The sequence below is a fragment of the Orcinus orca genome, chromosome 3 (assembly GCF_937001465.1).
Source record: "Orcinus orca chromosome 3, mOrcOrc1.1, whole genome shotgun sequence".
Taxonomy (NCBI): Eukaryota; Metazoa; Chordata; class Mammalia; order Artiodactyla; family Delphinidae; genus Orcinus; species Orcinus orca.
Window position 1 is genome coordinate 38,454,631 of NC_064561.1, and position 14,335 is coordinate 38,468,965.

The window sequence follows — 14,335 nt, forward strand, 5'->3', positions numbered from 1 at the left end:
TGGAAGTTTTCACCATTTGACCAACATTTCCCCACTCCAGCCCCTCCCCACCCAACCCCTGGTAACCACCACTTAACTAACTCTGTTTCTATGAGGATTTTTTTTTCTTTTAGATTCACATATAAGTGAGATCATGTAGTATTTGTCTTTCTCTGTCTGACTTATTTCACTTAGAATAATGCCCTCAAGTCTTATCTACGTTGCTGCAAATGGTAGGATTTCTTTGTCTTGGCTAAATAATACTCCATTGTGTGTATATGTGTGTGTGTGTGTGTGTGTGTGTGTGTGTGTGTGTATGCCACATCTTCTTTATCCATCCATCAGCTGATGGACATTTGTTTCCATGTCTTAGCTCTTGTGAATAATGCTGCAGAGAACATGGGAGTGCAAAGGAAATCCTTTTTTCATTTGCTTTGGATATAGACCCAGAGGTGGGATTGCTAGATCATATGGTAGTTCTATTTTTAATTTTTTGAGGAACCTCCTTACTGTTTTCCATAGTGACTGTGCCAATTTACATTTGAGGTAGGGGTGGATTGATTGTTATAGATGGAGCTGTCTTCTAAGTAGTCAGTTTTGGGACCTGAGCTACTAGTGCTGGGAGGGAACTCACATTTATTGAGTTTCCACTGATAGCCAAGCATTTACTCATTTTCTTTTATTCGTCACAACAACTTTTAACAGAAGCATACCATTCTCCATTGACAGTTGAGAAAACCATGGTTCAGAGAGTTAGAATATTCCTGAGGTTGTATGGCTAGTAGACATGTGGCAGAGCAATGGGTAGTGAGAGCTGGAGACTGAAAGGTAAAGCCTGGGGACTTCCCTGGCAATCCAGTGGTTAACACTCCGTGCTCCCAATGCAGGGGCGTGGGTTCAATCCCTAGTCCAGGAACTAAGATCCCACATGCTACACAGCAAAAAAAAAAAAAAAAAAGTAAAGCCTGATGCCTTCTTTACTCTCGTCCAGAATCCTGCATCTAGGGCTTCCTACTTCCTGCCCTTGATAATCACTGTAGCCTGGTATTCAGAGGTGGGGAACCAGGAAGCCATTCAGGGTGATTTACATTTAAGCTCTCCATCCTAAAGGTGGGTCCCTAACCTCATATATATATATATGTATGTATGTATATTTGGAGGTGGTAGGATATCATACACCTATCTAGGGATTTAATCTCTCCCATCAAAATTTACAGACCCTCAAATGCACAAAATACACAATTTCAAGGAGTTCCCTGAGATTAAGGAATCTGTGATAGAGATAGCCCTGAAAACAGACTTTTTCTATTTCAATTAAACTGGCTTAAGTTGTATATGAAGATTTTAAAATAAGAGATTCACTGGTTTATAATGATTTAGCTCTTCAAGAGCTAGCAGAACTCTTGCTTGCCCATCTTCCCATTTTGGAGGTGGTCGAGGAGGCAGAGAAAATTGGTAAACTCCCACAGCTAGTCAGGTGCAGAGCGGGTTCTCAAACTCCATTTCCCTGCCCCACAGAGCGGTGCACCTTCCTCTGCCCCAGACAGAAGCCACACACGGCAGCTACTCATGACTTATACAGCAGACTGTGAGACAGGGACGACTTGGGCAGGCCTCTGCCAGGGGTCCTTATGAAGAGGAAAGATTGTCCTTGGTCCTGGGGGGCTCATGTACTGATCTGTCTGGAGATAGGGTCTGGGCCAGATGATCTTTTGAGGTCTTCTAGTTCCACGTGGTCAGCTTCCTTTGCTGGATAAAGAGGCCTCTGAAGGCAACCATGCTGCCCCTTCTCCAATGCACTGTCCACAGCGGTGGTGGGAGTGGGGTCTCATACACTCAGCTCCCACCATCCTCCTATATCTTTAAGTCTAGGATGATGGTGCTTCTCTTGAACTGCTTTACTCCCAAGGGGAAGTGGGAGGAGGAAGAGAACGCCAGCAGGTTGGCAGAAAGCTGGTGATTATCACAAAGACAGGGATGTAGGAGGGAAAGAGTGGGGCAGAAGGAAGAGCAAGTTTCGAGTCCACATTTTGATTGTGGTGGCCCATTTCCCACTTCCCTAGGCATTAATTTCACCACCTCTTGAACAGCCAGCAACACACCATTGAATTTGTAGAGGCTGTGTCTACATAATCACAGTAACCAGCTGCAATGTGAAAACTTAGCCTATCTGACATTTTCCTATAGTGGCAAAAGGCCAGGAAGAAAAAGAGCAAGTCTGAGATACAGATGTGGTTTATAGTTGTTACAAAAGAGGACAGTTTGTTAACCTAAATGAGAACTTATGTCTTGATTCAGGTGTCAGGATGTGGAAGGGATTATTGAGCCAGAATGAGGGGTTCAAAACGCTTGTGGATTTCAGACACATTGTCATTTAGCAGCAACTTTCACGAAAGCAAAACAAACATCCCATCATAAGGCAAACAGGTATTAGCCTTAACAGGAGCCATGTACCCCACTAAGCACCTTGCTCATGGTCCTTTCCCTGCTGCTCCTTTCCTCCCTTCACTGGAGATGCCTTTTAACCCCTCTGGCTGATATCTGACCCAGAGAAATGACCATTTGTTTAGGCGTCATGAGGATACAGACGATATTTCATTTTCTTGGTACTCCTGGGGCAAAGCCAAGCACAGAGCTCTGACTCACTCGAGGCTCAGGGAAGAAGAACCTTTTCATTAACCATCTGATTACATTAGAAACCTCTGATGTTGCAAACTCCCATTTCTGTGAGCCCTCTAGGAGAAGCTGCCACTGAGTTTGACCTGTGGGGAGACCAAGGCTGTGGGAGATTCAGAGATCTGTTTAGAGGACCTGTGGGAGATCTGTCATTTGTGATCATGCAGCTTTGCATGGTATTCCCTCTCTCGCTCTCTCCAGTTTTCAATTCAACCAGCCGTATACAGGAGCATCTACTCTGTGTAAGGGACCATGCTAGGTGCTGTGGGCAAATCAAAGGTGAATTAAATCAAGCAAACAATAACCTAGCACTAAGCTAGGTGCCATGGGAGATGATGATGTTGGTAAAGTGCCCTTCAGAGAGTACCTACTATGTGGCAGGCACTGTTTTAGGTACTCTATGTGCACTTACTTAAATCTTTACAACAATGCAAGGTAGGAATTATCACCATTTTACATATGAGGAGATGAGGTTCAGAGAGGTTCTGTGACATGGCCAAGCCCATTCAATGAGTAAGCAGCGTTGGTACTCAAAGCATTATTGTCTGGCTCCAAAGCTTGCATCCTTCTCTCTGCACCAGACTGAGATTAAGGGAAAAAAAAAAAAAAAAAAAGGGAGCAGAAGTTTCAGTGTTAGCCCTGAAATTACAGTAGAAGGAAATTACAGTAGAAGACAGAATGTGATCAGGTTCCCGAGCGAGGCAGAGGTCAGGGAAGGGACGGCACGGCAGAGCTGTCTGGGTGAGAAGGTTCTGCAGACGAGCTCCCTGGGTCAGGCTTTCTTGCCTCCCAGGCCAGCACTCAGTCTGCTGAAGATTTGAGAGCCAACTTGGAGTCTAATCCTGCTTCCCTTATTTAATAGCTGCTAATGTGACCTTGGGCAGGATAGTAAAGTGACTAAGAGTCTGAACACTGGCATCAAACAGACCTGGGTTTATGTCCCACGTCCACTAATTTATTACCTGTATGTCCTTGGCCAAGTCACTTAACCACTCTGAGCTGTGGTTTCCTCATCTGTGAAATGAAGATCATAACAGTGCCTACCTCAGAGCGCTGAGGTGAGGATTACATGTGATAATGTGTGTAAAGTGCCTAGCACAGAGTAATAGTGAAAATATCAGCACTTAATAATGTGAGTTATTAAGTGCTTACCACAATGTAAGCATTGTGCTCCAAATGCCTTATGTACGTTTTCTGACTTAATACTGTTAATAATATTATGAGGTGGATGCTATTACTACTGACCTTGTATAGATGAGCAAACTGAGTCTCAGAGTGGTTGCCCAAGGCCACAGGGCTGGCAGGTGGCACAGCTGGAATACAAAGTACCCAGTAAATGAGACTAAAAATGGAAAAAGAATTGGAGGTATGAGGCCTCTGCTTCATGAGGTATACTAGGGTCTCTGGAGACCTGAAGGAGGATTTTTGCCCCTGCTGCAGCCCAGATGGGAAAGAGGAGAAGTACCCTTTCTTCTGAGCAGAGGACACTGGCTGCACTAGAGGCATTTCCTCTAAAGGCAGCAGGTCAGAAGCTCCCAGGAGGGAGGGATTTCAGCTCCCTCTGGGCAAACTTGCTTTTCTCTCTGGTAATTACAATTTGTCAATCTTTGGTGAGAAAGGATTCCCCCAGCCCAGAAATTCTAGATGCACTGCATGTCTCGGTAAGTGAGAGAGAGCTTGGAGCAACCATGTGCAGTAAACTTGTGAAGATTAGTTGCCAAGTCATCCAGGGGCTGACATCACATCACATGTTCGGGGAGAGCCTGGGAGCCCTGAATTGGGGGCTGGGGTGTGAGGGCACCAAAGCGTGGAGTGTGAAAAGCCTACTGAGTCTGGAACCAAGAATGGGTCCCTGCTTCCTTATGCCCTGGCAGCTTCTCCTGTGGGACAAGGTAAACAGGTCACCAACACCAACGTGCAGTGCTGCAGAGTTGAGGACAAAGGGGAACGTATGCCGTTTTCTTGAAAGACTCTGGCTGTCCCTTTACTATCCATGGGCTTTGCCCATCACTTTCTCCAGGAATCTGTCGTGGGCCCCAAATTTCTCAAGAAATGGCCTTTGGGTTGCAATATGGTTTGAAGGTGGGCACGCAGCTGTGTTTGTACCAGGCTCTTCACAAGACAGAGGTAGTTGTCCGTGTTACCAATGGAGATTTTTCTGGGGCTAAAGCTCTTTCAAGCTGCCTTTGTAGTGCCACTGTCAGGATTTACTTTCTAAACACACTTGTTGAAACTGTCAAAGGTTAAAGCAAAACATAACAAAACAAAAGTTATGGCAACAGGCTCCGTACAGCTGACTTTTCAAGGCACTGGCCCCTCTGGGCTCCACTGCTACAATCAGGACCCGAACTTCTGAAATGTCAGACCATGAAGGACCCTACAGATCATCTGGTCCAGGGTCAGCAAGCTATAATGCCATGGAACAAATCCAGCCTTGTGCCTGTTTTTGTAAATAAAGTTTTATTGGAACACAGCCACGCCCATTCGCTTGGGTATTGTCTACGGGTACTTTCACGGTACCCCGGCAGAGTTGTGGAGCTGCAACAGAGACAGTCTTGTAAAGCCTAAAATATTTGTTCTCTGAACCTTTACAGAATATGTTTGTTGCATGTTCTATAAACATTGTTGCATCAAATGTTTGTTTATCTAGTCTAACGCTCTTATTTTACATGTAGGCACACACAAAGGCCCAGAAAGGGGAAGGGATTTACCTAAGGCAGAACCAGAGTCCATAGCCTGGAGATTTGACTCCGCCCCCATGGCTCTTTTTTTTTTGCCACTGCTGTTATCAATTTCTGCAGCCTGGCATGGAGTCTGAGTTTGAATCCGAGCTTTGGCTGACCAGATGTGTGACCTTGGGCAAGCTACGTAACTCTTTCAGCCTCCATTTTTTCATCTGAGACCTGGAGATAATCCTTTCTATTTCTTGAGATAATCTACAACAACATAGGTGGTTGCAAGAATTAAAGGAACTGTAGTCTATAATGCTTAGGCTGGGACCTGGCTCATAAACAACACTCAGCCAAAAGTAGCACTATTATTATACTGATGTTCTCTGTAATTTTATATGTATTCATCTTATTCCCCTCCCCTCCAAATTTCATAAGAAAAAGTGATATCCCTTCCCAGTGGTTCTTTAACTTTTTGGGTCCTACACCTTATTAAGAATCTACTGAAAGCTGTGGAAATTTTGCTTTACTCCACACTTTTTCTGAATTCCTTATAAGGGCTTCTTCAGTGCCAAGTTCTTGGCAGGACCCCTTGATCAATTGATCTCCACCCTGTTATTCTTATTTTTGTTTGCTGAGCCTCTCTCCTGCTAACTCTATCTTGGTGTAACCTCTTCCACTCTTGGGCAACAGAACTAATCCAGTGTTTTACCATTCATCATGGAGCAGAACTTGCACTGAATAAAGTAAATGGACGTTGGCCTTTCTTGCCCTCCCAGAGTTCACAGTCTAAGATGAATAACGGGAATGAGTGTCTGAGGACGTAGAGAGGATTGTGCCTGACAGTGAACAGTGATGTGAGTTAAATAAGGAAACACATAAATACATGACATAGGTCTCATGTTTCTCCGATCTTCCTCTTCCTCTTTTGGGTTCTTTGAACCAATTACTTGTGGTGGCCACCAAGTTCAGAAAGGTCTAAAGGAAGTGGTGGGAACCTTTTTCCTTGAGGGCATCTAAAAATTGTATCTGGACAAAGTGTTAGAGCCAGCTTTGGAGAGGACAGACTGGGCCCCTGGGGACCAAGGCAGGGAATGATGTCATAGAGTGATTTCTGCCTTCTCTAGCGGGGGTGACAGGGTAGGACCCTGGGATGCAGGTGGGCATGCTTGGGAAATGTGTGTGACATCACTTCAGGCCCCGGGGCATGGCAAAGGAAGGAGGAATGTGAGAAAGAGACCGTTTTCTTTGCCCATCTCTATTGTGTCCTGAGGGATGCTGGGACAGGAAATGCCCAGCGTGTCTCTACTGTTTACTGGACGCCAGACAGACGAATTTGGAAGGTTACCTTGGGAGTCGTGAAAAGATGAAGGGAGAAGGAGGAGCCTTGGTTTTCTGCCTCTTGTGGGACTGCCCTGGTAAGTGCTGGGGGTTAAGGTATGTGGAAGAGTTTGTGGAAACTTCTAGATAGGAGCACCTGGGATAATCGCAGTTAGATGCATGGTGTGAATTACAAGTTCTTGGAAGGGCTTCCAAATATCTCCCCAATCCTTTGGAGTGTTATCCATTTAGATGTAAGCATTGCCCTCTTCCAAATCACCTATGTTAATTAACTATGAGTGCAGTTATGCACCAAGCATGTGTCAAGCTAATTCACAGGCATCATCTCATTTAACCCTCCAAACAGCACTTTTGTGGAAGACACTATTGGCTCCAATCTACAGGTGAGGAAACAGGATAAGAGTGATTAATTAACTTGCTCAAGATTATTCAGAGATGGGATTGGAACAGAGGTGGTTTGATTCTAAGTTGATACTTTTCACCTCTCAGATAACCCAAGTTTGGCTGCAGGCTGACCTCACTGATAAAATGACAGAAATTTCTGGGCACCTCAGCAGGCCAGAGACATGGGTCAGAAAGGCAGAAGTTGATGTGGTCTGTGTACTAATCGCACAATGCAAACACGGGCCCTTCTCTGGGTTGCATCTGAGGATTGCATCTCTCCTCCTAACCCCTCCCTGGGAACCTCAAATGAGATCAAGGGCTTGTATCAGGCTTGAGCCTTAATTCTTCCAAGAAGAAGGGGAAGAGACCTGATCTAATAATTGCTTTAAGGACTGCAAAGGTTATTGACCCCATGATGGCAATCAACTGTTGTCTATCTCGGGGTGGGGGGGGAGAGAGAGGGAGAGAGGCAGAGAGGCAGAGAGAGAGAGAGAGAGAGAGAGAGAGAGAGAGAGAGAGAGAGAGAGAGAGCGTGAGCAGATATAGCCTCCAAATACAGCATGAGAGATGTCAGTTAGACCTAAGGAAATAGCTTATTAAGCATCAGATCAAATTCTAGTTGCTGCTACTTCCTAGCTTTGTGACTTTGTGACTTTACTTCATTTATTTAAGCTTCTGTTTGTTTATCTGTAAAATGGGGATTTAGTATTTACCCCATCAAGTTATTATGAGGATTAAGTGAAACTTTGCCTAGCACCTAGAAAGCTCTCAGTAATTATTAGTTATTGTTGATGTTTTGTATAGTCTTAACATACAACATATTTCTCAGTATCTGGAGTATTTAGGTACAGATTTTCCTAGTTGATCTCTCAATGGTACTTTCAACCCTTTACTTGCCAGTTGATATAACTGATTTCTTTCTTTTTTTTTTCTTTATAAATACCCCCCGAACAAACAGTGGCTAGAAAAATAACAAAAATATAAAGAACACTAACTAACATTTGTTGAGAGCTTACTGTGTGCTAGGCTGGTGTTATGTGCTTTACATGCACTATCTCATTTTAATACAAGAATTCTATCAGGTAGGCAGAAATAATATACCTGGCCTTTGAGAAGCAACCTGTGAGATTGGCTCTACCACACCTAGAGACCCCAGGACTTGCTGGAAATACTTCTTCACACAGAGAACTCCAAGTGAGGTTGGAGGCCAAGCCAGTATGGCTATTGGTGGCCTTGGGCAGTAGGCTCTGTGAGCTTGCTGTGCAGAGGGAAAGGGAAATGGCTTGGTCCAGCAGGCGAGGCAGCCGGATCTCAGCCTGTAATTCTTGGTCCCTGGTACAATTAGTGTCAACAGGAATTTTCCCTGTGTAGCAAGCCAAAGGCTCACAGACTATAAACCATCATATCAGAGGCCGACCATTTGTGCCCTAGAAAGGCACGGAAGGAAGGGGGACCCATGTGAACCTCCACTGGCCCCCGATACTGCAGAGAACCAGATCCACAAGAAGGGAAGAAGAAAGGAGGGAAAAGGGCAGGGAACAGACTTCATTGAATATATATTTTCAAGTAAATCAAGTAAATCCCAGGGGTGGAGTGGAAAGTGAAGAGCAAAAAAAAAAAATTCAGCCTGGAGCTATTTTCTCTCAAGTCAAGCTGTCCCTAAAACTGTTGGCCCAGCTCCAGGTATAAAAGCTCAGACCTTTGTTGTCACCTGAAAACTTCAGAATGTTTCCTTGCTCAGTCTGGAGGACTGCCCACCTCACCTCTTCCTGGTGCTGCTCCATTGAGAACCTAGAAATTTAGAAAGAAATAGGGAGCCATTTAGCAGGCAAAAGTTTGCCTACACAGCCTGTGATGCTCAAACTTTACTGAGCATAACAGTCACCTAGAGTGAGCCTTAAAAATGTAGATTCTTGGGTCCTAGCCACAGATATTTTGATCCAGTAGGTCTGAAGTGAGGTCCAGGAATTAATATTTTTCACAAGCAACCCAACTGATTCTACTACAGAAGATCGGCACATCATGTTTTGAGAAACATCACTTTAGTCTATCATCCCCATTTTACAGATCATCAAATGGAGGCCCAGAAAGTACAAATGACTTAGCTAAACGTCTCACAGAGAGGGTTCTTGGAGGGTCTACATCTTAAACTTAGATTTTCTGATTACCAGTATTGCTAGTCTTACCTAAGCTGGACCCATTAAAAGTGACTTTGGCCTCCATTTGCCGTGGCTTATTCCTTGCCAGGGTCCTATGGTTCTTCACATCTCAAGTCAAGGGTCAATTCTTCAGGGAGACTGTTTTGCCCCTCCCCACCCCAGTCTAGGTGAGGTTCCTTTCTTCTCCGCTCTCAGAAAACCACACCCCTCTCCTTCATGGCATACCCCCTGGTTTCTGTTTACTCACTCCTCCACGTGATTATTGGATCAATATCTGCCTCTCTTCCTAGACTTCATACTCAATGAGAGCAGGCACAGTGTTTCTTTTGCTCATCCAAGGAGCTTGCACACTGTCTGATGGATTGTATGTGCTTAATAAATATTTATTAGATGAGCAATAGAATGAATGAGTGAATGAAAAGGACAGGTTGATTTCAGCCTTAACTGAAAGTCAAAATAAAGAAAAATTTGTGAAACTTTTGTCCTTCAATGGGCTTTCTCTGTTTAGACATTTTTTTTTTTTTGGTTCTTCTTTTTGACCCACCTTTTTGATCCCAACATCTAATCCCATCCCTAAAACCAGAGCTTCTTGCAGGCAAAATTGTGTAGAAGGAGGTTTGCTTTCTTTGATCATCTGTCTATTTCTTTAATCTTTCTAGCTTTCCAGTGAATTCTGTGTTGAAAATCCATTCTTCTCTATGCAACCCTCCCTCACTTTCAATTCTAACCCTTGCCTAAGATCCCAATGCTCTCTGACAGGTGTGAGGTGATATCTTACTGTGGTTCTGATTTTCATTTCCCTGATGATTAGTGATGCTGAGCATCTTTTCATGTGTCTGTTGGCCATTTGTATATCTGCTTTGGAAAAATATGTATTCAGGTCCTCTGCCCATTTTTATTTTCTTTTATTTATTTTCTTTTATTTTTTTAACATCTTTTTTTCGAGTATAATTGCTTTATAATGGTGTGTTAGTTTCTGCTGTATAACAAAGTGAATCAGCTATACATATATCCCCATATCTCCTCCCTCTTGCATCTCCCTCCCACCCTCCCTATCCCACACCTCTAGGTGGACACAAAGCACTAAGCTGATCTCCCTGTGCTATGCGGCTGCTTCCCACTAGCTATCTATTTTACATTTGGTAGTGTATATATGCCCATGCCACTCTCTCACTTTGTCCCAGCTTACCCTTCCCCCTCCCCTTGTCCATTCTCAAGTCCATTCTCTATATCTGCATCTTTATTCCTGTTCTGCCCCAAGGCTCTTCAGAACCTTTTTTTTCCTTTTTTTACATTTCATATATATGTGTTAGTATACAGTATTTGTTTTTCTCTTTCTGACTTAATTCACTCTGTATGACAGACTCTAGGTCGACCCACATCACTACAAATAACTCAATTTCATTTCTTCTTATGGCTGAGTAATATTCCATTGTATATATATGCCATATCTTCTTTATCCATTCATCTGTCAATGGACACTTAGGTTGCTTCCATGTCCTGACTATTGTATATAGAGCTGCAATGAACATTGTGGTACATGACTCCTTTTGAATTATGGTTTTCTCAGGGTATATGCCCAGTAGTAGAATTGCTGGGTCGTATGGTAGTTCTATTTTTAGTTATTTCAGGAACCTCCATACTGTTCTCCATAGTGGCTGTATCAATTTACATTCCCAACAACAGTGCAAGAGGGTTCCCTTTTCTCCACACCCTCTCCAGCATTTATTGTTTGTAGATTTTTTGATGATGGCCATTCTGATTGGTGTGAGGTGATACCTCATTGTAGTTTTGATTTGCATTTCTCTAATGATTAGTGATATTGAGCATCCTTCCATGTGTTTGTTGGCAATCTGTACATATTTGAAGAAATGTCTATTTAAGTCTTCTGCCCATTTTTGGATTGGATTGTTTTTTTGGTATTGAGCTGCATGAGCTGCTTATAAATTTTGGAGATTAATCCTTTGTCAGTAGCTTCGTTTGCAAATATTTTCTCCCATTCTGAGGGTTGCCTTTTCATCTTGTTTATGGTATCCTTCACTGTGCAAAAGCTTTTAAGTTTCATTAGGTCCCATTTTCTTATTTTTGTTTTTATTTCCATTTCTCTAGGACGTGGGTCAAAAGGGATTTTGCTGTGATTTATGTCATAGAGTGTTCTGCCTTTGTTTTCCTCTAAGAGTTTTATAGTGTCTGGCCTTACATTTAGGTCTTTAATCCATTTTGAGTTTATTTTTGTATATGGTCTTAGGGAGTGTTCTAATTTCATTCTTTTACATGTAGCTGTCCAGTTTTCCCATCACCACTTACTGAAGAGGCTTTTCTCCATTGTATATTTTTGCCTCCTTTATCAAAAATAAGGTAACCATATGTGTGTGCGTTTATCTCTGGGCTGTCTATCCTGTTCTATTGATCTATATTTCTGTTTTTTGTGCCAGTACCATACTTTCTTGATTACTGTAGCTTTGCAGTATAGTCAGAAGTCAGGGGGCCTGATTCCTCCAGCTCCGTTTTTCTTTCTGAAGATTGCTTTGACTATTCGGGGTCTTTTGTGTTTCCATACAAATTGTGAAATTTTTTGTTTTAGTTCTGTGAAAAATGCCATTGGTAGTTTGATAGGGATTGCATTGAATCTGTATATTGCTTTGGGTGGTACAGTCATTTTCACAATGTTGATTCTTCCAATCTAAGAACATGGTATATCTCTCTAACGCTTTGTGTCATTTTTGATTTCTTTCAACAGTGTCTTACAGATTTCTGAGTACAGGTCTTTTGTCTCCTTAGGTAGGTTTATTTCTAGGTATTTTTTCCTTTTTGTTGAGATGGTAAATGGGAGTTTTTCCTTAATTTCCCTTTCAGATTTTTCATCATTAGTGTATAGGAATGCAAGAGATTTCTGTGCATTAATTTTGTATCCTGCTACTTTACCAAATTCACTGATTAGCTCTAGTAGTTTTCTAGTGGCATCGTTAGGATTCTGTATGTATTCTCATGTCATCTGCAAACAGTGATGGTTTATTTCTTCTTTTCTCATTTAGATTCCTTTTATTTCTTTTTCTTCTCCAACTGCTGTAGATTAAACTTCTAAAACTATGTTGAATAATAGTGGTGAGAGTGGGCAACCTTGTCTTGTTCCTGATCTTAGTTGAAATAGTTTCTGTTTTTCACCATTGAGAACGATGTTGGCTGTGGGTTTGTCATATACGGCCTTTATTATATTGAGGTAAGTTCCCTCTATGCCTACTTTCTGGAGGGTTTTTATCATAAATGGGTGTTGAATTTGTCAAAAGCTTTTTCTGCATCGACTGAGATGATCATATGGTTTTTATCCTTCAATTTGTTAACATGGTTTATCGCACTGATTGATTTGTGTATATTGAAGAATCCTTACATTCCTGGGATAAACCCCACTTGATCATGGTGTATGATCCTTTTAATGTGCTCTTGGATTCTGTTTGCTAGTATTTTGTTGAGGAGTTTTATATCTATGTTCATCAGTGATATTGGCCTGTAGTTTTCTGTTTTTTTGTGACATCTTTTCTGGTTTTGGTAGCAGGGTGATGGTGGCCTCAGAGAATGAGTTTGGGAGTGTTCCTCCCTCTGCTATATTTTGGAAGAGTTTGAGAAGGATAGGTGTTAGCTCTTCTCTAAATGTTTGATAGAATTTGCCTGTAAAGTCATCTGGTCCTGGGCTTTTGTTTGTTGGAAGATTTTTAATCACAGTCTCAATTTCAGTGTTTGTGATTGGTCTGTTCATTTTCTATTTCTTCCTGGTTCAGTCTTGGAAGGTTCTGATTTTGTCAGAATTTGTCCATTTCTTCCAGGTTGTCCATTTTATTGGAATATAGTTGCTTGTTGTAATCTCTCATGATCCTTTGTATTTCTGCAGTGTCAGTTGTTACTTCTCCTTTTTCATTTCTAATTTTATTGATTTGAGTCCTCGCCCTCTTTTTCTTGATGAGTCTGGCTAAAGGTTTATCAATTGTCTTTACTTCTCAAAGAACCAGCTTTTAGTTTTAGTGATTTTTGCTATTGTTTCCTTCATTTCTTTTTTCATTTATTTCTGATCTGATCTTTATGATTTCTTTCCTTCTGCTAACTTTGAGGGTTTTTTGTTCTTCTTTCTCTAATTGCTTTAGGTGTAAGGTTAGGTTGTTTGTTTGAGACGTTTCTTGTTTCTTGAGGTAGGATGTATTGCTATAAACTTCCCTCTGAGAACTGCTTTTGCTGCATCCCATAAGTTTTGGGTCATCGTGTTTTCATTTTCATTTGTTTCTAAGTATTTTTTGATTTCCTCAGTGATCTGTTGGTTATTTGTAGTGTACTGTTTAGCCTCCGTGTGTTTGTATTTTTTACGGATTTTTTCCTGTAATTGATATTTAGTCTCATAGCGTTATGGTAGGAAAAGTTATCTGATACGATTTCAATTTTCTTAAATTTACCAAGGCTTGATTTGTGACCCAAGATATGATGTCTCCTGGAGAATGTTCCATGAGTACTTGAGAAGAAAGTGTATTCTTTTGTTTTTGGACGGAATGTCCTATAAATATCAATTAAGGTCATCTTATTTAATGTGTCATTTAAAGCCTGTGTTTCCTTATTTATTTGCAGTTTGGTTGATGTGTCTATTGGTGAAAATGTGGTGTTAAGGTCCCCTACTATTATTGTGTTACTCTCACAATAATTTCCCCTTTTATTGCTGTTAGCATGTGTCTTATGTATTGAGGTGCTCCCATGTTGGGTGCATAAATATTTACAATTGTTATATCTTCTTCTTGGATTGATCCCTTGATCATTATGTAGTGTCCTTCTTTGTCTCTTGTAACAGTCTTTATTTTAAAGTCTATTTTGTCTGATATGAGAATTGCTACTCCAGCTTTCTTTTGATTTCCATTTGCACAGAATATCTTTTTCCATCCCCTCACTTTCAGTCTCTATATGTCCCTAGGTCTGAAGTGGGTTTCTTGTAGACAGCCTATATATGGGTCTTGTTTTTTTTATCCGTTCCGCCAGTCTATGTCTTTTGGTTGGAGCATTTAATCCATTTACATTTAAGGTAGTTATCGATATGTATGTTCCTATTACCATTTTCTTTTTTTTTTTTTTTTTAACATCTTTATTGGAGTATAA

General features: G+C 41.6%; 1 protein-coding gene across 25 annotated transcripts in view; it reads right to left on the reverse strand.

The window, feature by feature from the left end:
• ADRA1B (adrenoceptor alpha 1B) overlaps window positions 1–14,335 on the reverse strand; it is a 633,734-nt gene that overhangs the window by 62,380 nt on the left and 557,019 nt on the right. For 22 of the 25 annotated variants that reach the window (XM_049708459.1, XM_049708460.1, XM_049708476.1 and 19 more), the window contains one exon: window positions 8,749–8,840. The exons of 2 other annotated variants lie outside the window; for them this stretch is intronic. The gene's annotated coding sequence lies outside the window, so the exon portion shown is untranslated. The remainder of the gene's footprint in view (window positions 1–8,748; window positions 8,841–14,335) is intronic. One more of the 25 variants, XM_049708458.1, reaches the window with a different exon arrangement.